This window comes from Grampus griseus (assembly GCF_964374135.1).
Source record: "Grampus griseus genome assembly, chromosome: 19".
Classification (NCBI taxonomy): domain Eukaryota; kingdom Metazoa; phylum Chordata; class Mammalia; order Artiodactyla; family Delphinidae; genus Grampus; species Grampus griseus.
This window is the reverse complement of record NC_139013.1, coordinates 16624141-16651274: the sequence shown is the minus strand read 5'-3', so window position 1 is coordinate 16651274 and position 27134 is coordinate 16624141. Positions and strand designations below refer to the sequence as shown.

At 45.1% G+C, this 27134-nt stretch overlaps 1 protein-coding gene across 5 annotated transcripts in view; it reads left to right on the top strand.

The window, feature by feature from the left end:
• The first annotated feature begins 22590 nt into the window (after positions 1–22590).
• GARRE1 (granule associated Rac and RHOG effector 1) overlaps positions 22591–27134 on the top strand; it is an 82154-nt gene continuing 77610 nt past the window's right edge. For 4 of the 5 annotated variants that reach the window (XM_082677096.1, XM_082677092.1, XM_082677097.1 and 1 more), the window contains exon 1: positions 22591–22641. The gene's annotated coding sequence lies outside the window, so the exon portion shown is untranslated. The remainder of the gene's footprint in view (positions 22642–27134) is intronic. The other variant, XM_082677095.1, reaches the window with a different exon arrangement.

Here is a 27134-nt window from a genome sequence, read left to right as displayed (position 1 = left end):
GCTCCGTTCCTAGCATGTAGGAAATGAGTGTGTGTTGTTTCTGTGTCTCAGTTTTACATAGTTTTTGTCCCTGTCTCCATGGGTTGTCAGTCTGAAAGAAAAGCTGCTCTTTCTGCACAGCCCTGTGGTAATAGCTCACATCTGATCGTGTCTGGATTCATTGTTACAGGATCCCCCTGCCCTATTAGTTCAGAGACTAAAAGCTGGTTTAAGTAGTGACAGTGGGGAGAGTGTCACAGAATAAAGTAATGAAGGCGAGTGAGCTCTTAGAGGAGCTCAGATGTCAACCAGTTTGCTTAGTTTACCTCCTTTGACTGTGATTTTAAAAGATGACAAGTATGAGTACAATCGGAATCAAACTTAAGGAAGTAAAGTAGCACCGTTAATCTCTGAATCTGGGTGTGCTTAATGGGGATTTGCTCAGAGCAGGCTGCCTTCGCTTCTCCCAGTATAGAGACACTGGGACAACTTCTTGGCATAGGAGCTAGTCAGGTGAGGGAAGTAAGGGAGAGTGTAGCTTTGAGCAGCAGAGACCTGGAGGCCAGCAGCAGTCTGTCGGCCAGCTAGTGTATACACTGGGAAGCTGAAGATGCAGGTCCCAGGCCCTGCTGTGTGGGGGTCAAACCAACCTCCTGAGGAGGAGTGACGCAGACGTTTTTATCCTGTTTTTCAAAGCCACGGTTAGTAAAAGCGAGCTTGTGGTTTTTGAGACAGTTTGAAATCTGGCTCCAAGAGCACATGATGAGACTATGAATCTAATGTGGTTTCTGTTCTCAGTGATGGTGCCAAGCTGTGTCCGTTATATGGGTGTTCTTTAAATTCCAGTTCGGTTCGTATTTTAACAGACTTGGCTGACTGATAAAAGTGTTTTCACGGTTAGCTCATAAACATATCAAAATCAACCTGAATCTGATTCTAGTTCATAATGAATGTTGATTTTTAGGGAAATGCTTTAAAATGCACTGGTGTCTGTATTGTGGTTTATAAAGAAACAAAGCAGCTCTGTGAGGCCAAAGCATATTTCAGTTTAATAATAAGGCTTTCATAGAGTGACTCATAGTTTAGGTGCACAGAAACAACTGAGAGCGGCCAGCAAGGAGCTCGTGGCCCAGAAAGTCTTGCCTTTGCCTCTAAACTTGAAGAGCAGCCTGGGAGTGGAAGAGCAGAGAGCCAAGAATGCCAGTTTGAGGAAGTGTGAGAAGCCTGGGCCAAGGCGAGATTGTAATGAATTCCAGTGAATGGTTTACAGTCATCCCAGCACAGAGAACAGGAACGTGTTTACTAGATGTCTGGAGTGTGCTTCTGTTATCCTGGTACTCACTTAATCCTTATAATCCTCGGGTGCTGGCCTCACACAGGATTGTTGATGAGAATGCAAATCCCAACATTGCGGTTCAGGATTTTGCTTGTGCTGAAATTGTTTTGTAAATTTCTTTTAATGGGTTAGTTGGGTGACAGTTATCCCTTACTCCATTCCCCAGTGTTTAATAGCATTTCTTTTGTCCCAGAATGGGTTTTGGAGCTTTGCAGATTTCAGTTTACAGAGGAATGAGGTATAGTTTCATTTTTGTATAAGTAATACACTGTAAAAAGGATATGGGCAGTATGGAAGATGGTTTTTAAAAATAGTTAAATAAAAGAAGAAAGAAAATCTACCATCCTACCATTCAGGGCTAACCATTAGTAACACTGTTTGGCTATATATTCAACCTGGCATTGTTCTGTACCGGCATGTGCTTTTCAGCAAAAATAGATTCATAGTATACGTACTATTGTGAAACTTGCTTTTTTCACTTGGTGTATTGAGTAGCACTGTTTTGTTTTAAAGTATGATTATGCACACAGAAAAGCACACATATCATGATTACTTATGTAAACAGTACCCAGAAGCCCCCTTAAAACTCCCTTCCAGGGACTTCCCTGGTGGCGCAGTGGTTGAGAGTCCGCCTGCCGATGCAGGGGACACGGGTTCGTGCCCCGGTCCGGGAGGATCCCACATGCCGCAGAGCGGCTGGGCCCGTGAGCCATGGCCACCGAGCCTGTGCGTCCAGAGCCTGTGCTCCGCAACAAGAGAGGCCACAACAGTGAGACGCCCGCGTACCGCAAAAAAAAAAAAAAAAACTCCCTTCCGGTAGCCCCCACCCCCTCAAGGGTAACCACTATCCTGACTTCTAACAGCTTAGATTGCTTTTGCTTGTGTTTGTTCTTTACATAAGTGGAATTAAACAGCATATATGCTTTTGTGCTTAGCTTTTGTGTTTGTAAGATTCATCCATATTGTTGCATTTGGCTGCGGACCGTTCGTTTTCGTTGCAGTATAGTATTCCATTGTGTTAACAGACCATGATTTATCCATTCTGCTGTTGATACCGTATTTGCATCATTTCTAGCTTTTGGCTGTTAAAAAAATGCTGGCACAGTTTTTTCCTCCACAAGAGAAGCTGAAGTTAGAGTGGGTAAGAGGAACGCGGACTTTGAATATTGTGAAAGATAGCAGTGCCCAGCTATGGAGCTGTTCCACACTAGTGTGCTGCTGCAAGGAATTTGTAACTAAGGAAAAAGTACTAGCAAACCATGATGTGCTGTAGATGTAGACACAGGTATGTATATTAGAGCAGATGCAGGGTTAATCCTCCTCTGTGGGCCTAGCCTTTTCCCGAAGGACGCTGCTCCACCTACCACCCTTCCCAGTGGCAGCACTGGAGTATTTCTTGCCCTGCAAACTGTGTTCAAGATGTAGACTTGGTGTCCTTGCTCCCTCCCTTTCTGGTAAAACCCCTACTTACTCCATTCAGGCTTATGTGACCCTCTCACTCTCCTGGTTACCTGATTACTCCCATCTTAAAAAAATTATTCCTGCCTTTCTCTTCCTCTATACCTCCATCCTTCCATATGACGTCATCTGTGTGGCTTACCCATCTGTGTTGGGAGTCCCCAAGATAATCATACTGATGGCGATGATTCTTACAGCACAAAGATGCAAAGCAAAATTGAGCAAAGGAAAGGGTGTATGGGCGAAGTCTAGAGTGAACCAGGCTCAGACTTTCAGAGGGGACTTTGAAAGTGGTGTCACAGAGTATGTACTTCGTTCCCCCAGCAAAGAATTGTTCCAACATGTGTGGAATGTTGTCTACCAGGGAAGCTCATCAGCGGCTGAGGGCCCAGGGTTTTGATCAGGGTCTGGTTATTTAGGCATCTTCTGTGTGGCACATACTGAAATCCCAGACTCCCAGAAGTAAAGCACAAATACACATCATTGACTGTACAGTTTAGGCACAGTGAGCCACTCTTATCCGTTCTGGGACTGATGGAAACCCTCCTCAAGTCCTAGTTTCCAGATGTCAGCCAAGGGCCAAACTTGTAAGCAGTCTTCATAAAGGATAGGAGTCAGGCCTGCTGTGTTAACTTTCCTGGACCCATCCTACACCCTGGCCCCTGTTCCTTTCCCTGTGACCTTTTCTTCTCACCTCCTCCCACCCAAACCTGTAGACACACCTGGACCTTGTCTATCAACCTCAACTGCATCATCTCTGAATCATGGATTTAGACACCCTACGCTTTCATCTTCCAACTGGCTTGCTCAAGAAATAATAAATAAGTACATACACACATGGAGTGACCTAACCACTCCTTTGCTCAGTAACTGCTTTTAGCTTGGTGCAGACCCCCAGGTCAGGAATCTTTCTACTTTGGATTCGTTAGCTTCCATCTTCTACTTTCCCTACCACCATCTCCAACCAGCCTAGACTCCTTGAACTATCATTATCTTACAAATAACCTTAAACTCCCTTGCACCTCTTTTGAGCTTTTCGTGCTCTTGTTTAGAGAAACTTCAACGCTGAAAGCATCCAACCACCCACATGATCAGTATTCACTCGGAGGGTTGTGTCCTGCAGAAGAGAGTCACAATTGAATACATTAGTACCACTGTAAATCTGATTACTGCTCTCTCCTGGCCCTCAACATTGCCAGCAAAACTTAGTACTTTTCTGTAATCACCTCTCTGTAGTCAGCAAATGGCCCTGCTACCCATTTCAAAGAGAACTAGAAGACATTGGATGGAAACTGCCTCAGGCACTTACCACACTCTCTAACATATGCATCCAGCCTTTTCCTGGCTGTCCTTTAAAAACAGAAAATATCACGTATCAAAAAACTGCTTGTGCTCTGGCTCCCTAATTCCCACCGTTCCCGTTACTGAATTACCTCTTTCTCTGTGTCTTCAACTTCTTCCTTGATAAAGGATCCTTTCCATTCGCATTTAATTATAATGCTAGCATATTATATAGCATATTAATGTGTTAGTATTCATATATTTATATATACAGGCGTAACTTGGAGATATTGTGGGTTTAGATCGAGACCCCAGTAAAGCAAATATCACACAATAAAGTGAGTCACACGAATTTTTTTCTTTCCTAGTATATATAAAGTTAGATTTACACTGCACTTTTGTCTATTAAATGTGCAATAATAGCATTATGCCTACAAAATAGTGTACGTACCTTTATTTTAAAATAATGCTGTTGGGAAAATGGTGCCGATAGACTTGCTTGATGCAGGGTTGCCACAGAACTTCCCATTTGTAAAAAATGCAATATCTGCAAAGCACAATAAAACGAAGTATGCCTATAATTGTAACTATGTAGCATTTATTATGTTAGACTTTTTTTTATGAAAATTATCCTTGAATCCTACATCCTACCAGTTCCTCCTTAGCTCTTGAACTATCTAGATGCCTGATCTCCCTTTCACTTCTTAACCCACTTGTTCTACTTCATACACCGCTAAAACAGTTCTTGGTAAGGTCACTAATGATCTCCAGTGAGCCTTTCAGAGTTTTCCTCTCTTACTTGTTTTACAGAAGCATTCCATGCAGTCTGCCTCTCCCTTCTCAAAATACTCTTGTCTTCCTGGCTGCCAGATCCTCGGTCTGCCCAATTCTAATTCATCAGTCACCCCATTTTGAAATAATAATGTTCCTCAGGGTTCAACTTCAGCTTTTTTTCCTTCTCCCCGCTGCTCCCCACACACAACACTACCACAAATTATGCAGTGGAGTTTCCCACATTTGGGGAAATCACAGGGGTCAGCACATCCGGAAAAGCCTCACCCTGGGAAAACCAACTTCGTGATCTTGTTACCTCTCCTGCCAGATAAGTTTGCTTTTTTCCCCCCCTCTTTTTAAGCTGCATACTCTCTCTGGCCTTAACTACATGGAGTTATTCTCACATTCACTTATCTAGCACAGATCTTTTCTGAGTCTGGATCGGACTTTTCCTTTGGCGGAGCCTCAAGGCTTGCGGAATCTTAGTTCCCCGACCAGGGATTGAACCTGGGGCCACAGCAGTGAAAGCGCTGAGTCTTAACCACTGGACCGCCAGGGAAGTGCCTGGATCTGACTTCTTGATACCTGTGCTTGAAGGTCTTATAGTAGCCTCTCAAATGTAATGTTCCCCAAATTGAAGTGATGATCTTCCCTCTGCTTTTCTTCCAGTGTTCTTGATCCAGTTATGTAGTAACACCACCTACTAACCCGACTGTGCTGGAAATGTGGAAATCACCTTTGACACTCCATTTATCTTCAGTTCTGCACCAGCTTCATGCCTGTTACCAACTTCTATCAATTCTTTCTCTTTTTTTTTAACTTTTATTTTATTTTATTTATTTTTAGCTGCGTCAGGTCTTAATTGTGGCACGTGGGATCTTTCGTTGTGGCGCGCAGGCTTCTTCCTAGTTGTAGCACACAGGCTTCAGAGCGCGCGGGCTCAGTAGTTGTGGCGCGTGGGCTTAGTTGCCCGACCAGGGATCAAACCTGCGTCCCTTGCATTGGAAGCCCCTGGGAAGTCCCAAATTCTACTTTCTCAATATATCTAATACCTCTTTTATTTTTAAAACGTTTAATTATTTTGGTAAGAGATGTGTATGCATGTATTTTAATCTAAATGCTTCACAAAGGCTTATAATGAAAGCCCTCAGTCATGCTAACAATCAGTCATCTCTTGCTACCCCTAGTCTTTTGTTTTTAGTTTTACTGATTTTCTGTGGAAAAGGGGAAACTATTTATTCAACAGATCTTTATGGAGCCCTTATGTAGAAGAGGTATAGTTCATTTGCAGGGTAAGCAACAGTGAACAAAATAAACCTTGGAGGTTGTATTCTGGGAGGAGAGAAATGAGTAAAATTTATATAAAGTATGTTAAGAAGATGCTTAAGGGAATTCCCTGAAGGTCTAGTGGTTAGGACTCTGCGCTTTCACTGCAGGGGCCCTGGTTCAGTCCCTGGTCGGGGAACTAGGATCCTGCAAGCTGTGTAGTGTGGCCAAAAAAAAGATGCTTAAGTTCTATGGAGAAAAAGCCAAGAAGCGGGGGACAAGAAAGGGTGTGTGGGCTTGAGGGTGGATTGCTGCGTGAATTTAAAATAGGTTAGGAAGCTGACATTTGAGAAATGACTCAAGAAGCTGATTGGATGTTCAAGCAGAAGAAATTTTAGCTGCAAAGACCCTGAAGCAGGAGTGAAGCTAGTATTGCTGGAGTGGAGTGAGGGAGGAGAGGCTTGTAGAATGTGAGGTTAGAGTGTCAGTGGAGACTGGACAGGGAAGGAATAGTGGAGTCCACTGTAATGATTGTCATTTGTTCCGAGATGGGAAGCAATTGCAGGGTTTTGAATGGAAGAGTGACAATCTGACTTACATTTTAAAAGATTCTCTGGGACTTCCCTGGTGGTCCGGTGGGTAAGACTCCGCACTCCCAATGCAGGGGGCCCAGGTTTGATCTCTGGTTGAGGAACTAGATCCCGCATGCATGCCGCAACTAAGAAGCCCGCATGCCGCAACTAAGAAGCCTGCATGCCGCAACTAAGAGTCCGCATGCCGCAACGAAGATCCTGTGTGCTGCAACTAAGACCTGGTGCAGCCAAAATAAATAAATAAATATTTTAAAAAATCATCATCATCATCTCTGGGGAATTCCCTGGTGGTCCAATGGTTAGGACTCAGCACTTTCACTGCTGTGGGTCTGGGTTCAGTCCCTGGGTGAGGAACTAAGATCCCGCAATCCTCGAGGTGCAGCCCCCCAAAAAAAATTGACACTTCTGCTACAACTGTCAGTGAATCTCTTCCAAATGCACATCTTTGGATTTAAAATAAATAAATAAATTTTAAAAAATAAAAAGAATCTCTGGCTGCTGTGTTGAGAATAAATTAGTAGGGAGGCCAGTTAGGAAGCCAGTGCAGTAACCCGGAGTGGTTCTCCCTGCTCCCTGATAGTTAGAACATAATAGCCTAGCCCTCCAGTACTGAATCTGCTGCAGAGGCCTTTGTGGTTTGGTCTCCTCAGTGGATTGTTCCTCTGGCTGAGGCTTTAATGTATGCATTCAAACAGTTAAAAAATAATTTAATAGGATTTCCAATGAAAAGCTGCTTCCCTTTTCTCACTGTCCCTCAGACCTACAGTTACCCTCTTCACATGGAGCCAGGTTGTTTCCAAATTTTGCTAGTCCAAGCAGTGCTGGAATGACCCTTCATGAGTCATTTCACAAATAGATGAATGTATCTGTAAGATAAACTAATAACTGGAGATTCTGGATAACTGGAGACTTAACTTCATAATTCTAATAAATATTCCTATATCCCTTTTGATAGAGATTATAGCAATTTACACTTCACCTGGTTTTTCAGGGTGCTTATTACCCTATATGGTCACCAGTACAGCATTAGCAAACTTTTGAGTACGTTTGCCAGTCTGATGAACGAAAAGTATTATTTCAGTACCCCGTGCATTTCACTTTGAGGGAGGTTGAACATTGTTAAATGAGTTGGGTATTAATATTTCCTTTTCTGTGAACTTTGTGTAAATATTCTTTGTCTCCTCTGATGTTAGTGTTCTCGGTTATTTACAGGAGCTCTTTTTTTATTAAGGGAAAAAAGTTTTTATTTAATTCAATAATACCTGTGCATAGTTACTACAAATGAAACAAAATAGTATAGAGTTTGTCTACTTCTCTTCCTTAAAGACAAATAGTATTAACAGTTTATCTGTATTCTTCCAGAAAGTGTCCCTCTCCAGATCGTGTGTGTATATACGTGTACGCACCATACCCACGTCCCCCCTTTTGTTAATGTGTCAGTAGGAAGAGCCTGTGTGAACTGTTCTTTACTTTGTTATTTTCATGTGTTTATCAACTACGGACCTCCTGATATATAGATTTACTCTCTTAATTCCCCCCATACACACACACAGAAATTCACACATCCTTGCTCTGTATCCTCTTAATATACTTACTGTAACACTTAATTGCGGCTAGGAATACTCATTACAACTAAGTAAGTAATTTTTATGGATGAGCCAAGTAGTACAAACCCTGTCTGTGTTTCCTTTTTACAGAATGTTTTATTCTTCCCGCCACCAAAAATTGCCTTTTTTTCACATGTTGATTGACTTTAAAAGCTGAAAACCAATAATATTCTGATATGATTTTATAAGAATTCTTCTGCACAGAGCCAAGTGATATGCCTTCTCCACAGTTCTAGAACCATAAATACTGTACCTTTCAAAAATATATATTACTATGATCAAGATTAAATAGATTGTCTTTTTCTGGATTCCATCAGTTTCTTAAGATCATCTACATTTTAATTTGCTTCGTGACTGGACCTTGCCTTTTTTCAATTTTTAGATTGTTTTTCCTTTATCTTTTTCCTTTTTCACATTTAATACATGCAAAAGGATGTGTGACCCATAATATGAGCAACTGAACCTGTCACTTAACCCAAAAACTAGAGCATTACTAACAACCTGCATCTATGTATTACCACTCCCCTATTCCATTTCTGCTTCACCCAAAAGGAAACCACTATCCTGAAGTTTGTATTTTATCTTGGTTTTGTTTTTGTTCACAATATTTTTCCATAGAATTTTTTTTTTCTTTTGACTGCACCTAGCGGCATGGGGGATCTTAATTCCCTGACCAGGGATTAAACCCATGCCCCTTCACTGGGAGCGTGGAGCCTTAACCACTGGACCACCAGGGAAGCCCATCTGTAGAATTTCTGATTGGCTCTTGCACGTGTGTATTTGTTCTCTTGTGCTCTCTCTCATATCCTCTATTAATTGGAATCTACTCCATTCTTCTTGAGCTCACCAATTTTCAAATCTCATTTAGACCACTTTTTCCTTGGACCATTATTTTCCCTACAGCTTTTCGATTTTCCTGGAGTTTCTGAATGTTCTTTTTTGCTTGTATTTGTTGCCTTCATCATATAATAAAGTTTTTCCAAACTGTTAACATTTGATTTAGTCTATGAAGTCTCCTTTTTTCCTAGAGACTATTGTACTATAAACTTTCGCCATTCTGCAAAAGGTTATACAAACATGTTGCTTTCGAGATCTTCAGGAAACTTAGGACCCTGGGATTTCTCTTCATTGCTCTCCTGGGTTAGAGTCACAGTTTCCTGGATGCATGTTTTCCATTTTCTTGTTAGAATTCTTACTTAGGGAGCTTTCTTAAAAAGTATACAGGGCCAGATAGTAAGTTCTCTGTCACATCTTCCTCTTTTTTTTTTTTTTTATTTAACAACCTTCTAAAAATATAAAAATCATTCTTAGCTCAATTGCTGACTGTTCATCTTACATGCAGTGGTGCCAAGTCTGATGCAAATTTGATTTTTTTCCCATGATAGATGACGTGTTTTTTCCTCTTTTTTGGGGGGGGGGGGGTGCGGCATGGCTTGTGGGAGTTCCCTGACCAGGAATTGAACCAGGGCCACAGCAGTGAAATCGCTGAATCCTAACCACTGGACCACCAGGGAACTCCCATGTAGACCCTTTTGACTTAAAGATTCGTGTCTTTCCTTTAGCTCTTTCTCTTTTTACTTCTTAGATAACTTCTTTGATGTTACCCACCCTGTTCTTTCACTAGATCTCCCTCTTACTCAAATGTTAAAGCTGTCCAATTGAGAAGGACTTCCCTGGTGGTCCAGTGGTTAAGACTCTGCGCTTCCACTGCAGGGGGCACGGGTTCGATCCCTCATCAGGGAACTAAGATCCTGCATGCCACACAGTGCAGCCAGAAAATTTTTTTTAATAAATAAGGAAAAAAAAACCTGTTGAATCGAAGCTTTGTGTTTCTTAGTTTTTTTACCAAGGTTGTTAATCTTGGTAGTAGACTTCCTGTAGTAGACTTTATTCAAATATCTGACAATTCTTGGTTATCTCTTATTGGAAGGAAGCAGAAGAGTTGCCCTGGAGCTCTGGGTGTGGCCAGGATTTGTCATCTGACAAATGCTCTAAGTTGTGATCATTATCTTTGAGGTCTCTGAGGACTTGTTCAGAGGTGCCAATGTTTCCAGATCCACAGAAACACTGTACCTGCAGGAAAGAGTCTTCCTTGTACTTGTTTGTTTTTCCTAGGAGTGTGTTGTCTAATTATAGGTCATTCTAACTGCAGTGAGAAACAAGATTGTTCACTGCTTGTTGTGCAGACAGACCTTAGATTAGTTTTCCTGTTTTCAAGCCCCCTTCTCACGCTTGCCCTCTGTCGTACCTCCTGCTTCAGAGTCTGCAGCATTTCAGAGTTTCGGGCAAGTGGCTCCTCCTGTACAATAGCACCCCCGGGTGTGGTCCAGGTGGCAGCACCCTCTGTTCTGCCCTGGGTCACCGTACTTCTTTCATCTGCTCTAATCAGTCTAGAAATTTGTTGAAAAAATACCTCACATAAAAAAAAAAACAAAACAAACAAACAAAAAAAAATACCTCACAGATTCCTCCCTGCCCAATTCTATTTATATTATAAATATCATCTTAGTCATTTACTGACAATTTAATGTAGTCTTAAAGGAAAAGGTGAACATTTGTAGTTGATTTACTGTCTTTTTTTTTAGGGGGGTATGCGGGCCTCTCACTGTTGTGGCCTCTCCCGTTGCGCAGGCTCAGCTGCCATGGCTCACGGGCCCAGCCGCTCCGCGGCATGTGGGCTCTTCCCGGACCGGGGCACGAACCCGTGTCCCCTGCATCGGCAGGTGGACTCTCAACCACTGCACCACCAGGGAAGCCCTGGTTTACTGTCTTGAACCAGAAATCTATTTGCCTCTACTCGAATGTGAAGCACCGTCAACCCTTTTTTTTTACACCCCCACCCCCCCACCGCGTTGGGTCTTTGTTGCTGTGCGCGGGCTTTCTCTAGTTGTGTCGAGCGGGGGCTTCTCACTGCGGTAGCTTCTCTTGTTGCGGAGCATGGGCTCTAGGCGCGCGGGCTTCAGTAGTAGCACACAGGCTCTAGAGCGCAGGCTCAGTAGTTGTGGCATGTGGGCTTAGTTGCTCAGAGGCATGTGGGATCTTCCCAGACCAGGGCTTGCACCCATGTCCCCTGCATTGGCAGGCGGATTCTTAACCACTGCGCCACCAGGGAAGTCCAGCACCATCAACTCTTGCCTGTACTACTGTAATAACCTCTTCGTTGGTCACCCTCCACCCATACTACACTCTTCCAATTCATTTTCTATGCAGTAGCCAGAATGAATTTTTGGGAATACAAATCTGACTGCCAGGTTATATCACGTGTCTTAGAGAAGGCATGTAATATGGAGGCCTCAAGAGATTGTGTCCTACTGGAAATGGTATCACTGCAACTACAGTCTGAAATGGATGTGATCATGGTGTCAAACAGCCAGACCCATGCTGGTCGCAAGAGCCAACCCCTAAGCAGGGCCTCTCTCTCCCCAAGGCCTCAGTCCTGGTCTAGGCCTCTGAGTCACAGATGTAAAAATAAGTCGCAGGGCTGTGAGCTAGCAGGGCAGCAGCGCACCTCTGGTTCTGTGGCTAGCTGGTGTTCAGCAGCAGTGAATTTGTGTCCAGCACTGCTACTGCTCCAGACAGCCTGGAGATCCAGCTCAGCTCCCACAGGGACTAGGCCTTGGAGCTGCTTGTAACCTGGCACTGGGTTTATCTGTAGTTGTGAATGATCAGAACCTCAGGCCTATTCTCTGCAAGTATCTAAAGGGCTTCTTGACAAAGCAAGAAATGCCAAGCCTGTCCATACTTCTTATCTCCTCTCCCTGGATGTGTTCCTGGTCAGATGCCTCTCTATGTCTGGTTTCCAGACTGTCAATGGATTTTCTCTGCAGCTTTCATCATCCCAGGTCATGACTTATACTCAAAACATACCTAGTGTCTAAGCCAGCTTACTTTTTTCTTTCAGCTGCTACTTGGTTTAAATCTGGAAATCCTGCAGTCTTCAGACTTCCATTGAACGGAGGAGATAGGCCACTGTCCTGGTGTCTATTCCTAGCACAGTCAGAAGATAGCTGCTTTTTCTTTTCCCAGGAATAGAAAGGAACTGTCAGACATTTTTGCATTATCCCAACTTAAACTTCCCTTGTTCTCACTTAAGGAGGCAGGGAAGTATAGAACCAATACTAGTGGGTGCAAGTAATGTCTGTAACAGCCAGCTACAGATGACCTGGCAATGATGAGCCACAGAGACTGTTGGTGGAAAGGCTGGCAGTATCCCAAAAATTGCTGGCATGAGTCCCAGGGCACCTAATGGAGCAGGCTGACATCTTTTCACATTGGATCCTCTCTAGACACCCCATGAACAAACTGGGTGTGCACACAGTCTTCAGCCTTTCAAAAAGAGATTTTAAAAACTCAGGAAATTGGGAATAGATGAGAACTTCCTAATCTAATAAAAGACATTTACAAAAAATGTACATGTAATATAATGTACATTACATGTAATGGTGAAATGTTGAACACTCCTCTCGTGACTGGTGTCAATTAGCATCACTTATATTCAGCATTGTATTGGCTGTCCTAGCTAGTGCAATAAGGAATGAAAAAGAAATAAAGGTATAAAGATTGGGAAAAAGAAAACTATCATTTTTAACATGACACAGTGGGGTATGTATAAAATCCAAACCTATCTACAAACTGTGCAATTAATAGGTGAATTATCAACAGCTACAAAAATTGCTTGCTTCTATGCACAAGCAACAAGTAATTAGAAAATGAAAAGTTAAAATATTACCGTTTATAATAGTACCCCCCCAAAAAATCAAATATCTAGCAATCTAATGAAAGATGTGCAAGACCTCTACACTGGAAACTACAAAGCTACAAAATATTTCTGAGAAAAAATAAGGACATATATGCAAGGCCTTGGAGTAGGCAAAGAAGACACAAAAAGTGATAACTATGAAAAAAGTGATAACCATGAAAGAGAAATTGGACTTCATTAAGACTAAAAATTTGTTTTATCAAAAGGTACCAAGAGAGTGAAAATGGGAGCCACAGCCTGGGAGAAGATACTTGCATTATGGAATATTAGCCATCAAAGAGCTCATAATCCAGAATATATAAAGAATTACAAGTCAGTTTTTTTTAAAGGACCAACAATTCAATTTTAAAAATCTTGAACAGACAATAAGTTCTGTCTAATAAATATCTAATAAACGTATGAAAAGGTGTTTAATACTTTTTGTCATCAAAAAATGCAAATTAAAACCACAAGGAGGGAATTCCCTGGCAGTCCAGTGGTTAGGACTCTGCACTTTTACTGCTGGGGCCCAGGTTCCATCCCTAGCTGGGGAACTAATATCCCCAAGCTGAGGGGTGCCACCAAAAAAAAAAAAAAAAAACCACAATGAGATGCCATTAAAGACCCATGATGTTGGGACTTCCCTGGCGGTCCAGTGGTTAAGACTCCATGCTTCCACTGCAGGGGGCACGGGTTCGATCCCTGGTTAAGGAACTAAGAGCCCACAAGCCGCGCAGCCAAAAAATAAAATAAAATAAAGACCATAATGTGAAGTGTTGGTGAGGACATGGATGAACTGAGCGTTCCACACGTTAATGGTAGGAGTGTAAATCGGTGTAACCATTTTGGAAAACTAATGGGCAGGATCTACTAAAGCTAAATATGTATAGTTATGGCCCAGCAGTTTCACTGTTGGGTACATACTCAGTAGAAGTGATTGGCTTATGTCCACCAAAAGACATGTAAGAATGCTCATAGTGTAAGTCATAATAGCCAAAACCTGGAAGTAAATGTCCAACAACAGTAGAATGAATAAATAGTGGTATTTTATCAATGGAGTACAGTGGAAAAAAAAAAAACTTGCTCTACACGACATTAATAAATCTCACAGACATCATGATAAGTGAAAGAAACCAGACACAGAAGAGTATATACTGTATGATCACATTTACAGGAAACTCAAAAACAGGCAAAACTGACCTTGGTGATGGAGATCAGTAGTTATATTTGGAGGAGGCAGGGCCTGCTAAAGTATTTATATCTTGATTGGGGGGGTGGGCACAGTATGTAAGTGAAAATTTGAACTGTGCACTTAAGACCTGTGTATTTTATGTAAATTAAACATCAAGATAAAAGATATATGGAAGGGGACCTTAGATTCTCTCCATTGCTCTGCCCTCTGAGACCACACAGAGACCCCTGAGTGTCTTGAGAACTCCCTCTGCCTCTGCCCTCCCCACCCCAGCGCTATGGAAACACAAGTTTTTGCCTCAAACTCTCCAGTGATTTCCTGTTTCTCTTAAGAAAGAGTTTCATCCTTCCCAGCCTGCCTTATATGATCTAGTCCCTGGGGAACTACCCTTAGCTTTCCCTTAGTTCCAAATTCCAAAATGAGTCAAATTCCAAAGGCCTTTGCAATTCCTTTCACCTGGAGGTCTCTTCCCCAACTAATTGCTTCTCATTCTTCAAATGTCAGTTTAAACATTACATTTTCAGGACCTTCCAGAATGTGTTAAGTTCTCCTTGACTATTTTTCTTCAATGCAACGTGTCCTCACTATGCTTGCATGTCTGTGTTTTACCTTTGTCATTTTTGTTTGGGGAAGGATCACTTTTGTATTATTCACCACTCCATTCCCAGTACCTGGCACCATGCCTGGCCCCTGGTGGGTGCTTAGAAACTTGTTGAATAAGTGAGCAAGTTACTTTATGAATGCCTGCTGTTTGCTATATGCGGTGCCAAGTGCTGGAGATACAGTTGGGTATGAGATGAATATCATAGAAGTTCACAGTCCAGGAGGGGCAAAACTTAACTGTTTTGTGAGATAAATACGATGACTGGGAAAATATAGCGTTGGGGATTTCAGAGAAGCCTTCCTGGAAGAGGAGGTCCATGACCCACGCTTTCAAACAACTTAAAGAGCCCCACAACCAGAGACCTGTCCTGAGAGGGGACCAAGCTTGTGACAGCTTCTGGACTCATGGTTCTCTTGGATTTGCCTGTGACTATGCCTGTGCAGATGTGGAAATTGCTAATTTGATGAGATCACAGGATTTTTGAGAAGTAATCTCATTTCTTCTTACTGATCTGACAGGCTTTATGTGAGATAAAGTTTCACTTTCAGGGTTCTCCATATATGTTTAAGGCAACCTAACTCCCTTTCAGTAAGCCCAATCTCCTTTTTTTTTTTTTTTCGGGCCCCAGCAGTGAAAGCGCCAAGTCCTAACCACTGGAATCACCAGGGAATTCCCTCCTTGGTGATTCTTATAAGTGTTGGCTTATAAGTCAAAGGTGGCTTTTAGTTTCATCAGCTCCTTCTGAGAGCCTCATTGTAGTCTCAGAACTGGATAGAGCTGCCCAGACTCATTTGTTGCAGTGCAGAGTGAGCATGGTTCATTATTTTGCACTTTAACAGCAATGTTTCATGGCAATGAAATCACTGTAGGTTAAGAGCCAAATTTAATTTATAAACTCAGCCTTTTCTCAAATATTTCTAGTAACTTGGCTTTAAAATGTTATTTGGTTCTGCCCAGTTTTGCCCCTAAATGGAAAGCATGAATATTTGGCTGCTGTGTGGCTTAGGGTTAAGGTTAGGCACAACATTGCTGAGCAGTGAGAAAACTAGAGGTCTGGGCCCCGAGCCCATTTCTCCCTGTGGAGTGAGTGGGGAGAAACCCCTTTCACTGTTCACCACTCACACACACTGCTCTCCTACCTGGCTGGAACACCGGGTGCCCCAAATTCCACATGGGAGGCAGCCAGCTGTCTGAGAACAGGAGTCTGATCTGTGTGGTCCTACCATCCAGCACCTACAACAAACATGAGCTGAGGGGACTTCCCCGGTGGTGCAATGGTTGAGACTCTGTGCTCCCAATGCAGGGGGCCCAGGTTCAATCCCTGGTCCGGGAACTAGATCCCACATGCATGCCACAACTAAGAGTTTGCATGCCACAACTAAGGAGCCGGAGAGCCTCAACTAAGTAGCCCGCCTGCTGCAACTAAGACCTGATGTAACCAAATAAATAAATAAATAACATGAGCTGAGTATCCCAGATCTCTTGGGAGGGAGTCCAGGCTCTGTGACCAGTGCTCAAGGTTGTCAAGTCAACATTGACACCGGAAACTCAACCAGTGGCAGCTTTACTGTCCCTGCTTGCTACAAATTGAAGACCCAATTGAGATGCCCTAAATGAACCGCAACTAGGGGCAACCACGTGTAAAAGTCTCTGGAGGCCTAAACAAGTTCAAAGTCGTCGGGTCGGAGGACTCTGACATGATGTGTTGAAGAAACGGAAGAAACAACACAGCCCCTGAGGCGCTCCTTCCCACTGAGCCTAGCGGGAGCAGACAAGCTACAGGGTGGCAGTCTGTAAGTTACTCCCAGGCATCAGGACTGCTGCCAAGGACAGCCATTCTAGTGGCTACAGTGCTCTTTTTGTTTGGGCTAATAAATCCGCTCTTGTTTCAGTGACAATGAGTTGGGGTTATTACATTTTGATAACCAAAAGGAGAGTCCACCCACATTCAGGAAAGGGGACAGAGTTCTGGTTTCTTCAGCGAGATGGACCCATCTGGGGGACTCATGCCCCTCCGTCTTGGCCCCCTTGTAGATTTACAAATCTGAGGGGATGCTCATAAATTTAATTGTTCAGAACTCCAAGTGTTCAAGTTTGAACTCTTTACAAGGCCACAGAATCAACTCTGCAAACTACCCTCCCGCAGTTCTTGGGAGACACCTCTTTCTGGACCAAGACCACAGCATAGACCTTCTGAGCTAGGGTGGTGCCCATCACCAGGTCGACATGCTGGAACCTGAGGAGAGCCGGACCTTGGCTGTCTGTCAGCTATAGAATGGACTGGAGCTCCCTCTGGTTTTCAGGATAACTTGACCTCAAGCTGTGCAGCCCTTCTGGCTCCACCAGCACCAGAACCTTGCCTGGTTCCCTCCCCAGTACACCTTTCTTTCCTTTCCTGGTCATAAGTCCTTGGATCCCTGACAGTGTGTGAGTCCTGGAAAATATCCATCTCCGTCGTGCAGACCTTCACAGCTGATAACTGTGGTATGCACAGCCTCTAGGGCGGTCCCTACTGCATCCAGCAGCTCCCCCTCCCCCACCCCACACACATCCAGCGCCTTCTGCTTCACCTCACCCTGGAGAGCCCTCAGGGAGTCCCCCAGCAGCTCCCCCTGCCTGCACGTATCTTACATGTTCCCTAAGGTGGTACCAGGCATCCTGTCCTGGTTGCAGGGGAAGGGGCCTGGAATCCTGGGGTCCAGCCCACCCATCAGGGATCTCCCAGGCCCCTGGCCAGCCCCAGACCCTCAGAAGGGTCAAAGGCAACCTGGGATCTGAGAGGTGGGGGTGAGACAGAAGCAGACGGCTCAGCCTGGCAAGGGCTTCTTGGCCACAGCACAGCCATTTCCAGCCAGTGGAGGGTGGAAATGGAGAAAGAACAACAGGATGCTCAAATGGTTACGGGGAAAGGGAGGGGTGAGGAGCGACTTCCTCAGGGAGACGACCTGGACACTGGGGCAGAAGTTTCCCCTTTGGCACATGACCCATGCTGCCCTCACCTGGGGCTCACCACCCAATAGACTAGACTGGCCTTGCCCCAGGTCTCTCCGTACTCAGCAGCCAGCCAGTTGCTCTGTGCCCGGAATGTCTGGCCAGCCCTCTCCAGACTGGCTCCCAAATCCTGTGGATTCTGGAATGCAGCTACCCTTCCTGACGCTCACAGCCCATCTTGCAGCTTTCACATTCTGCCCAAGCGAGACCAGTAAGGTAAAGGAGAAAAGTTACTCTCCAAACTCAACCCCGTTGCCCCTGCCCACCCCCTCCCCACGACCATCACCACCAAGAACACTCAGCTGGCTGTGAAAACCTCTTCCCTGAACGCTCTTCTTTCAGACATGCCCACTAAAGCCAACAGGTAAAAGCCCAGCCTGGAAGCCCTGGCTTTGACTGCATAAAGAGCACACAAGCCAACAGTAATAACTTCGGCTGTTTAAGAAAATCATTTCTCTAATCCCTTATGAGCCCCTCTCTGTGGGATGCTCCTATTCTGCAGCTCTGCTGATGTTAGGAATGTGAAACCCTCATAAAAGCTAGACGTAGAAAACCAGCTTTGTTTTTCTCGACAAGGGGAGGCACCTCAGGTCAAGGCCAAGGTGCACCTCTGGCCCATCTCACTAACACAGTGCTCTTGGGTCACTGAGGAGCTCCTGAAACCCTGTTCTGCTCACTCCTGCCAGAGAACAACCTCCGAGGCTCCCATCGCTTCCATGGGGTCTGGCTCCAACTTTGCCTTTAAACAATACACAGGAGGGCAGGTGGATTCAGGGAGAGGCCTTTGTTTCCTGGCCTGGGCCTTCTTGGCTTCCTGAGGGGCAAGTTGAGGTGTCTGTCTGGTGGTCTCTGAGGCACCATCCCATCCCCCTGTGCATGCTGAGTCTCTAACCGTAGACCTCTCTGCAGAGCTGAATCAAAGCTTCTGTACCTGAGGACATGGGGGCTCCAGGAAGGTCCAGCCTCCACCTCTAGACCTGTGGGCTCCATCCTCTTTTTGGGCACTCTGGTGTAAGGGAGCTTGGAATAAAGAGGTGATATGAAGTGACAAATGTCTCAAACCTGTGTGGTGGGTACATGGATGTTTTTTCCTTTCCTCTCCATATGTATGTGCGTTTGATGAACGAAAATAGTTCAAAGCTCTAGGAGGTGGGTATGATAGTTATAGATGTGCTCACAAACCAGACTTGATTTATCCACAATACAAGATGTCCTCAGGTAAGTCTGAGAGGTCCAAGACAGCCTGGTGCTCAGAGCACCACAGACGCCACCAAAGGGGCCCCAAGGTTGGCAATGTCCATACTGAGTTCCAATAGGAAGCGCACATGGGACTTCCCTGGCGGTGCAGGGGTTAAGAATCCGCGCTGTCAGTGCAGGGGGTGCGGGTTCAATCCCTGGTCAGGGAACTAAGATCCCTCATGCCACGCAGCACGGTCAAAAAAATTAAAAAAAAAAAAACAAACTGTATGCATGGCTGAATAGGTCTCTGGAACCTCCTGGTCCTGGACTGAAGTCTAGAGAAGGGCCCAGATGGTGCCAGGCATGAGTGGTTTCCAGCACATTACTCTGGGACCATGAAGCTTGGAGTGAAGTGAGCAACGGTGGTTGAGTGTGCAGGTCAGAGCCTGCCAGGGGGCCCTTTTAAAGCCCCCATCCAGTGTTTATCAGGTACCTCTAGGCATGGCCACTAGAGGCTTGGAGGGCCCTGTATTAGGAGCTAGGAGAACCTCCGAACAAGAGATAGGCTTGTCCTGGGACTTCCCTGGTGGTCCAGTGGCTAAGACTTGGTGCTTCCACTTCAGGGGCGGCGGGTTCGATCCCTGGTCAGGGAACCAAGATCCCGCATGCCAAAAAGAAAAGAAGAGATGGGCTTGTCCTGAGACTGCAGGAGCCACACTTGGCCCACTCAGAAGCCGGGCACCATCATCTCTGATCCCTTTTCCAGCCTACATAGGTACGATGACACCAGTACCCGGGGACACTTCCTCCAACCCAGCTGTCCTCTTCCACGTCACATCCCTTCTCCTGTAGCTTGGGTTCCACAGCTTGTTATGTCAGTAACACTCACCCCTCTCTCTGTTATTCAACCCCCAGGTGAAGCCTTTCTCCATCTTCTTACTTTTACCTGAAAGCTGCTGGGGCAAGGCAGTTAATATGAGAGAAGGCTCTATCGACCTGAAATAGATCCTCAGTACAATTTGGAAATTCTACCACATTTTTCCTTTCCGCATTCAGACCTTTCTCACTCTCCTCACACCTCTGTCTGCAAGTTCCCCTCACTCTTTACTGCAGCCTCAGGTAAACCCATGGCCAAGCATTTTAGATCCCCTCCAGCCTTTTCAGAACCTCACAAGATGAATCACATCATCTTTCTCCTGTATATTCAGTCTCTTTTTGTCAACTGGATCTTCCTCTCTGACACTGAAACATGTTTAAGTTTCTTCCACCTTAAAAAACCAACCACAAAAAAGTCTTCCCTCAATCTACACCCACCTTCAGCTCCTACCCACAGCTTCAACAGCCCCCTAAGCCCCAGTGACATCTTCAACAGCCCCCTAAGCCCCAGTGACATCTCCCAGTGACAGCTTCAACAGCCCCCTAAGCCCAAGCTCCAGACCTCCAGCCCCAACTGCCTACTCGGTGCCTCTTCTTTGATGTCATGTTCACAACGGCACTCATGGCCTTCTTCCTGTCTTCCTCCCTTCCAAATGTGGTCTTCAGGAGCTTCCCAGCACTGTGTGTCACCACTCCAATGGCTCATCCCAGAGACCCAGGAGAGATTTAGGATTCCCTCCTCTTTCCAACCCTCCATGTCTAGTTCAACCACTGACTTTATTCCCCACTGCCACTACCATAGTCTGTGAATGGCTTTCAAAATGAGATTCACACAGCTACTAATGTAAGAAGGCAATCTATTGGGGTAGAGGAAGAAAATATTAGAATTTAAGACTTATCTTTTTAAATTCTTTTAATGTATGTTCCATTATGTAAATAGTATATTAGTAGTGTAGTGCATATAATTTATAAGTAAAATAAATATGGACGATATTCAAACATTTTTCCTGATAGATGTTCAAGAACAAAAAAATGTGGAGGTCCTGGTTTACATCAGGATCATCTTTTGCTTGGACAACTGAAATAGACTACTAACCAATCTCTACATCCATCTACATACCATCTATCCATCCATCTATCTATCATGGTAAAATATACATAAAATTTACCGTTTTAACCAATTTCTTTTTTTGGCAGCATTAGGTCCTCATTGCTGCTCGGGGGCTTTCTCTAGTTGCGGCAAGCAGGGGTTACTCTTCGTTGTGGTGCGTGGTCTTCTCATCGTGGTGGCTTCTCTCGTTGCAGAGCACAGGCTCTAGGCACACAGGCTTCAGTAGTTGTGGTGCACGGGCTCTAGAGCGCAGGCTCAGTAGTCGTGGCCCACGGGCTTAGTTGCTCCATGGCATGTGGGATCTTCCCGGACCAGGGCTCAAACCCGTGTCCCCTGCATTGGCAGGCGGATTCTTAACCACTGCGCCACCAGGGAAGTCCCCCATTTTAACCATGTTTAAGTGTACAGTTTTGTGGCATTAAGTACATTCACATTGTTGTGCAATCATCACCACATCCATCTCCAGAACTTTTTCATCTTTCCAACCCAAAATTCTGTACCCATTAATTACAAACTCCCCATGCGCCCCTCCTCCCAGTCCCTGGAAACTACCATTCTACTTTGTCTCTGTGAACTTGACTACTCTAGGTACTTCATATAAGTGGAATTATAGAATATATCTTTCTGTGACTGGCTTCTTTCACTTAGTGTAATGTCTTCACGGTTCATCCATTTGTAGCATGTGTCAGAATTCCCTTCCTTTTTAAGGCTGAATATATTCCTTTGTATGGATATACCACATTTTGTTTATCCATTCATATATCGATGGACACTTGGGTTGCTTCCACCTTTTTGACTTTTATGCGTAATGCTGCTATGAACATGGGCATACAAGTCTACATCCACTCTTGCCTCTCCTCTCTAGTCCTTCTCCACAATGTAGCCCAAGTAATCCCTTTAAACCCACAAGTATGGTAAAATCACCCCTTGCTCTCAGGTAAGACTTTCTCACTACCTTCGTTTCTTGAACACAAAGCCACCAAAGACACCTGCTGTTACTTCTGCCATAATGTCCTTTCCTCCCTGCTTCTTCAACTTTTTCTTTTCCCCACTCCTCTCCCTCTTAGGACCTCAACTCCTGCTCTTTTCCTGAGCGAAGAATTCCCTGATAACCCTCCTTCACTAGGTCAAGGGACGCTCTCCCTCCCTCTTCCACTTTCCCCTCCTACCGCTTGTCGCAGTTGGCACTATACCATCAAGCGCATTTATAACAATGATTGTTTCCACCACTAGAGAATAAACGTATGAGGGAGAGGGCATTATCCACTTCCTACAGCTCCTGCGAGGACCTGGCATCTAGTAAGTGCTCAATTCTTCAGTAATTAATTTTCATAGTAAGTCTGTGAGGACACAGCTGACCCCTCCCGCCCGGAGGCTAAGTCACAGTGGAGAACCAGGGTGGCCCTGCGGACTCTGGCCACCGGTCCTCAACCCCCGCCCTGGCTGTCCCATTTGGAGGTCCTCCGTCCCTAGGCAAGGGGGCGCAGGGCCCTCCCCGCCCCGCTCGCGCAGGGAATGGTTGGGGACCGCTCCTAGCCGCTTGGTCTGCAGCCACCCGGCGTCCGCCTGGGGCGGGGGCGGGGCCTGCCCGGAGACGTCACTTCCGGTGTACACAGCCGGTTCGGGCGGTGAGCTGGGGGCCGGGGCGCGTCGCAGGTGAGGAGCGGGCGCGAGCAAGTGCTGCCTGGCGCAGGCGGGCGGGCTCAGGGGGTGGTGGGTGGGTGGTGGGCCGCGGCCGGGGCTGGCGACTGGACGAGCTCGCGGGGCGCCGCTCCGCTTGGGGCCGCAGGGCTCAGGGCCGTCGGCTCCCGCCCCTTGCCCGTCCGCTGTGGAGGACGCCGGGCTCTGGGAGCGCTGGCTGACCGGACGGAAGCCTGGAGGGGCCTCCTGGCTCGTGCCTGAGACCGGGGGCGCGGCGGGGACCCCGCGGACGCGGGGCAGGAAGGGCGGGGGGCGCTCCTCGGGCCGCCGGAGCCGGGGAGGTCGGGCTGGCGCCGGGACCCGCTCCCGGAAGCCCGCCGAGCAGTTAGCGGAGGGACGGCGGCCTGTGGGTCCCGGGGTCTACCGGGACTGCCTAGGGACGCGGCCCTCACGCCGCCCCGCGGCTGCCGGTCGGCTGCGCGCACCTTCCCCGCCGGGCCGGGCCCCGAGGAACACGATTTTCCGGCCCCGCTGAGCCCGCTGGCGCAGTCGGGCCAGGGGAGGTTCCGCGGGGACCGCCGGAGGGCCGGGGCTGAGGATGAAGGACCCACGGCTGAGGGGCGAGCGTAGTGTCAGGGGTGTGTCTTCCTGCTCCGCGCGGTGCGAGGAAAGAAGCATGCCTGGTTGGCATGATAAGAATTTTGTTTATTCTCCTCACAAATTTTGCCAGATAAATACTCAGCTTGGGGGGGGGGTTAATTTGAAAATAGCTTGTTTCCGCTCCTTGCCCCCATTATAAAAGCAACTCATTCTCCTTTCTTCACATTCAAGACAGCACAAAAAGTGTTGTGACAATACTTTTTAAAGTGACAGTCATCCACCAACCTACCGCTCAGTGAGAGCCATTGGTAACATTTTGGTGATATCAATAAATACAGATATTATCACTTCTATGGACTTCATAATGTACCATTGTATATCATAAGTTAACCAAGCCAACATATACCAAGTTAACATGTAGATTGTTTCTAATTCGTCACAAGATAGACAGTTCTGCCCAAAGGATTTGTCTGATTGTTGTTTTGGGTTAAATTTACAAATGAGGTCAAAGGTAACATTCATTTAAAAAATACATAGTAGTATTTTTCCTTTGTTGACACTTCAAAAATTATGCTCCATCCCAATATTCATAACATCCATCCATATTTGTTTCTCATTTCATGGTTTTATTTTTACTTTTAGCTGTTTTAAATTTACTTAAAATTTGGTTTTGGTTGAAGATATGAAGTTATTTTCCAAATAGGTTAATTTCCCAACTTTACTGAAAAAACTGTAATTGCTGTTTTATCATATTTTAGACCTAAAGTTCTAAGTTTGTGTTTGTAAAGGACTACTTACAGATTTGATATTTAGATTTTGTGTATGCTGTTTTATAATTCCATTCACAATATCTTTTTTAAAAATCATTTTCCTTTGCAAGTCCAGGATGTATTTCATGTTTGAGACTTTTTTCTCTTGAAGTAAAAAAAAGTTTAGTTATTGCTGTTTCATTTGCTGTCTTGCTGACAAGATAACAAACTCCATATGAAGAGTTCAGGTTTGTTGTGGCAACTTTTCAGTCTGGCATTTGAGATTCTAATCTTCCTCTATTTTTGCACACGAATACGTAGGTTAGCATTGGAGACCAAGATAGAAAAGTTCTCAGATTCCCTTGGCAAGCCTAGATTTTTCAATCTAAAATTATCTCTGGATTTTTGGAAGACAACATGTTTTAAGCATCCTCTTTAAAAATTTTTAAACAAGTTGCACATGATTCTGCTGAAAATTTTACTAAGTGTTTATTCTGTTGAAAACCCGAAGCCTAATACACCAGCAGCTTTTTGTCAAGCGGGTCTAACAAGTCTATAGGAAAATGATTGTTTCTGAGAGTTAGTGGACTGGGGCATCACATGAGTTGAGTGTCCACTCTTTCCTTTTCCCTCCTGTGACTTTCTGCTTAGTGGAAAATGATGACCTTCCAAGGTGGAGAGAGAATGTTGGTTTGAATAAGGAATTGCTTTTTTGGAGTTACAGAAAAAGCAGGATGCCATTTTCTCTTAGTTCTAAGTTCACCAAGAGCCTGAATGTTTCAGGGGTTGTGCTTCAAATGTCTTTATCCATAATGAAACTGTCCTCCTGAGAGTCCTCTGATTGATAGATGCCGTGGCTGCTGCTTTCTCATTTCCCTTGACCTTGACCATAAGCATTTGGCATGGTGAGCCACACTTTCTTGCTGTTGTGCATCTCCTCTTGGTTGGCCTTCTTGACTTAAGCTATTGTGATCATTAGCTTAACTTTGTGACTGTGCTTTTTCACTTGTCTTTGCTGCTTCTCTTCTTCCCACATCTGCCTGGAAGCATTTTCTAAGGCCCAGCTTAATATCTCTACCTCTTTCCCCCAATGCATGCTCCTTCCCACTTGTCCAGCATGTGACTTCTAGGTAGAGACCCATTTCACCCTCTCATCCTCTTTCCAGTCGGTGACCCCAGCTCAGACTTTGATGCAAGTAATTTCTTTCTCTTCCTCTAACTGACCCCTGGACATGTTTCTGAGGCCATACTTTCTGCAGGTTATGAAGCCCTTCATTGCTTCCCAAGGTGGCCTGTCCTTCATGACTCTAAAGTTCTTACCAGCTGACTTACCACAACTCTTCTTCCTTCTTTTTTTTTTTTGGCTGTGCCACGTGGCATGCAGGATCTTAGTTCCCCAACCAGGGATTGAACCCCCGCCCCCTGCAGTGGAAGCGAGGAGTCTTAACCACTGGACCGCCAGGGAATTCCCTCTTCTTCCTTCTTGATTTGGGTTCTATTGCCATTTGCTTTCTATTCCTACAATTTGATTTAAACTTGTACCTTTGCTCTGAGGGACTTCAAACATAATTTGATCCCACCCTGGATTAGAAAAATGAGACCCAATGAATTTAGTCATGAATTTAGTTATCTCACATTTCTGCAGTATTTACAGTATAGGCCAGTTACTGTACTGGAGGATTGGAATACAGAGCTGGAAGGCACAGCCTAGGAAAGAAAACCAAATAAGCAGTTGCCATCAAGTATCATAAGTGCCTAGAAGCAGGAGACAGGTTTTAGAGATCTTGCCTGTCTTGTTCACTGCTGCTATCTCCAGGGCCTAGAACGCAGTGTTTGGGGAACAATTAAGTATTTGTTGAATGAATCAATGATCATCTGAGAATGAAATCAGAATAAATGTCAAATCAGCTATCTGTAGAATAGATATAAGCCAAGAGACATTTTGTAAATGTAGTTTTGAGAATTTCAGGGAAAACTTTTAAGTTCAACCAAAATGACCCAGCTATAACCCTAGGAAGGCATGATTGGAATGTGTTTGTGGCCAGATGCTTAATTTTATATCCTCAGAAGAAAGATTTTGATTCTAGAAGGAGAGGGTTGGGATGATGTCTATGGAAATTGGGGTGGTGGGTCCAAGAGAAGAATTGGGTGATGTGTCTGTAGTACCTTCTGGGGACCTGGGCCAGAGGAGCTCTGTGCAGTCCTCCACTGGGCCTTTGCTCTTCCAGACAGATGGGTGCATCTCTGTTGATGCCTCTGGTGGAGAGAATCTTTCCTTTGCTTTGCTTCCATGATCCTAATGCCCTTTGATTAGAACATGGTTTCACATGGAGATTTCCTGTTGAGAGTGGTCTGCATCCAGACTCCTGGGTCAGATCCTGGACTTGAGTTGCTGGCTAACCTCTCTGGTTCCCCATCCGAGGAATGGGGATAGTAGTAGCACCTTCCTCTTCGCTGCCTGGCCCCCGGTAAGAGCTCAGTAGGTGTTAGCTCTCATCATTATTTATAAACTTTGTGACTGGCCTTCTGGTTAATACATCATTCATCTTTTGAGCTTAGATAGCCTGAATCAGTCCCCCTGAACCTACTTGCTCCTGGGTGCACTGGGAACCAGAGCTGAGAACCAGAAGGTGGGAAGTCATGACAGATAGGCTCTTCCCAAACTGCTTGTTCAGAGAATCCAGCTGCAGTTGTTAGGGAAGACTGTCAGGTGAAGGCTGTGCTTGAGCTGAGTACTGTGGGAATTGGTGAGTCCAGCACCACAGGAAGGGGAGAGGACTTTTAGGGAGGGCCACGACGGCTGTAAAGGTATAGAGCTGAGCAAGTTTGAGGTATGTGAGTTGCAGGAGATTTAGGCTGAAGGGTGGATAGATATGAATAGGGGAGTAGAGGGAAATGAGATTGGAAAGTGGGGCCAGCTTTTGAAGGTATAATTAATAACAGTCTCTAACTTATTGGGCATAACAGTGTGTCAGGTGCTATGTTCATCCCTTCGACTCACTGTGCTAGCCAGGTTTGGTGTGAAGTGCTTTGTGTATAATACCTTGTTTGGTCCTCATAACAACCCTCTGATGTAGCTATTTACTATTATAAGAGAAATGACATGTTGGATGTCTCCTCGATTCAGCCTGCACATTGCTACAGGGCTAACCCTTGACA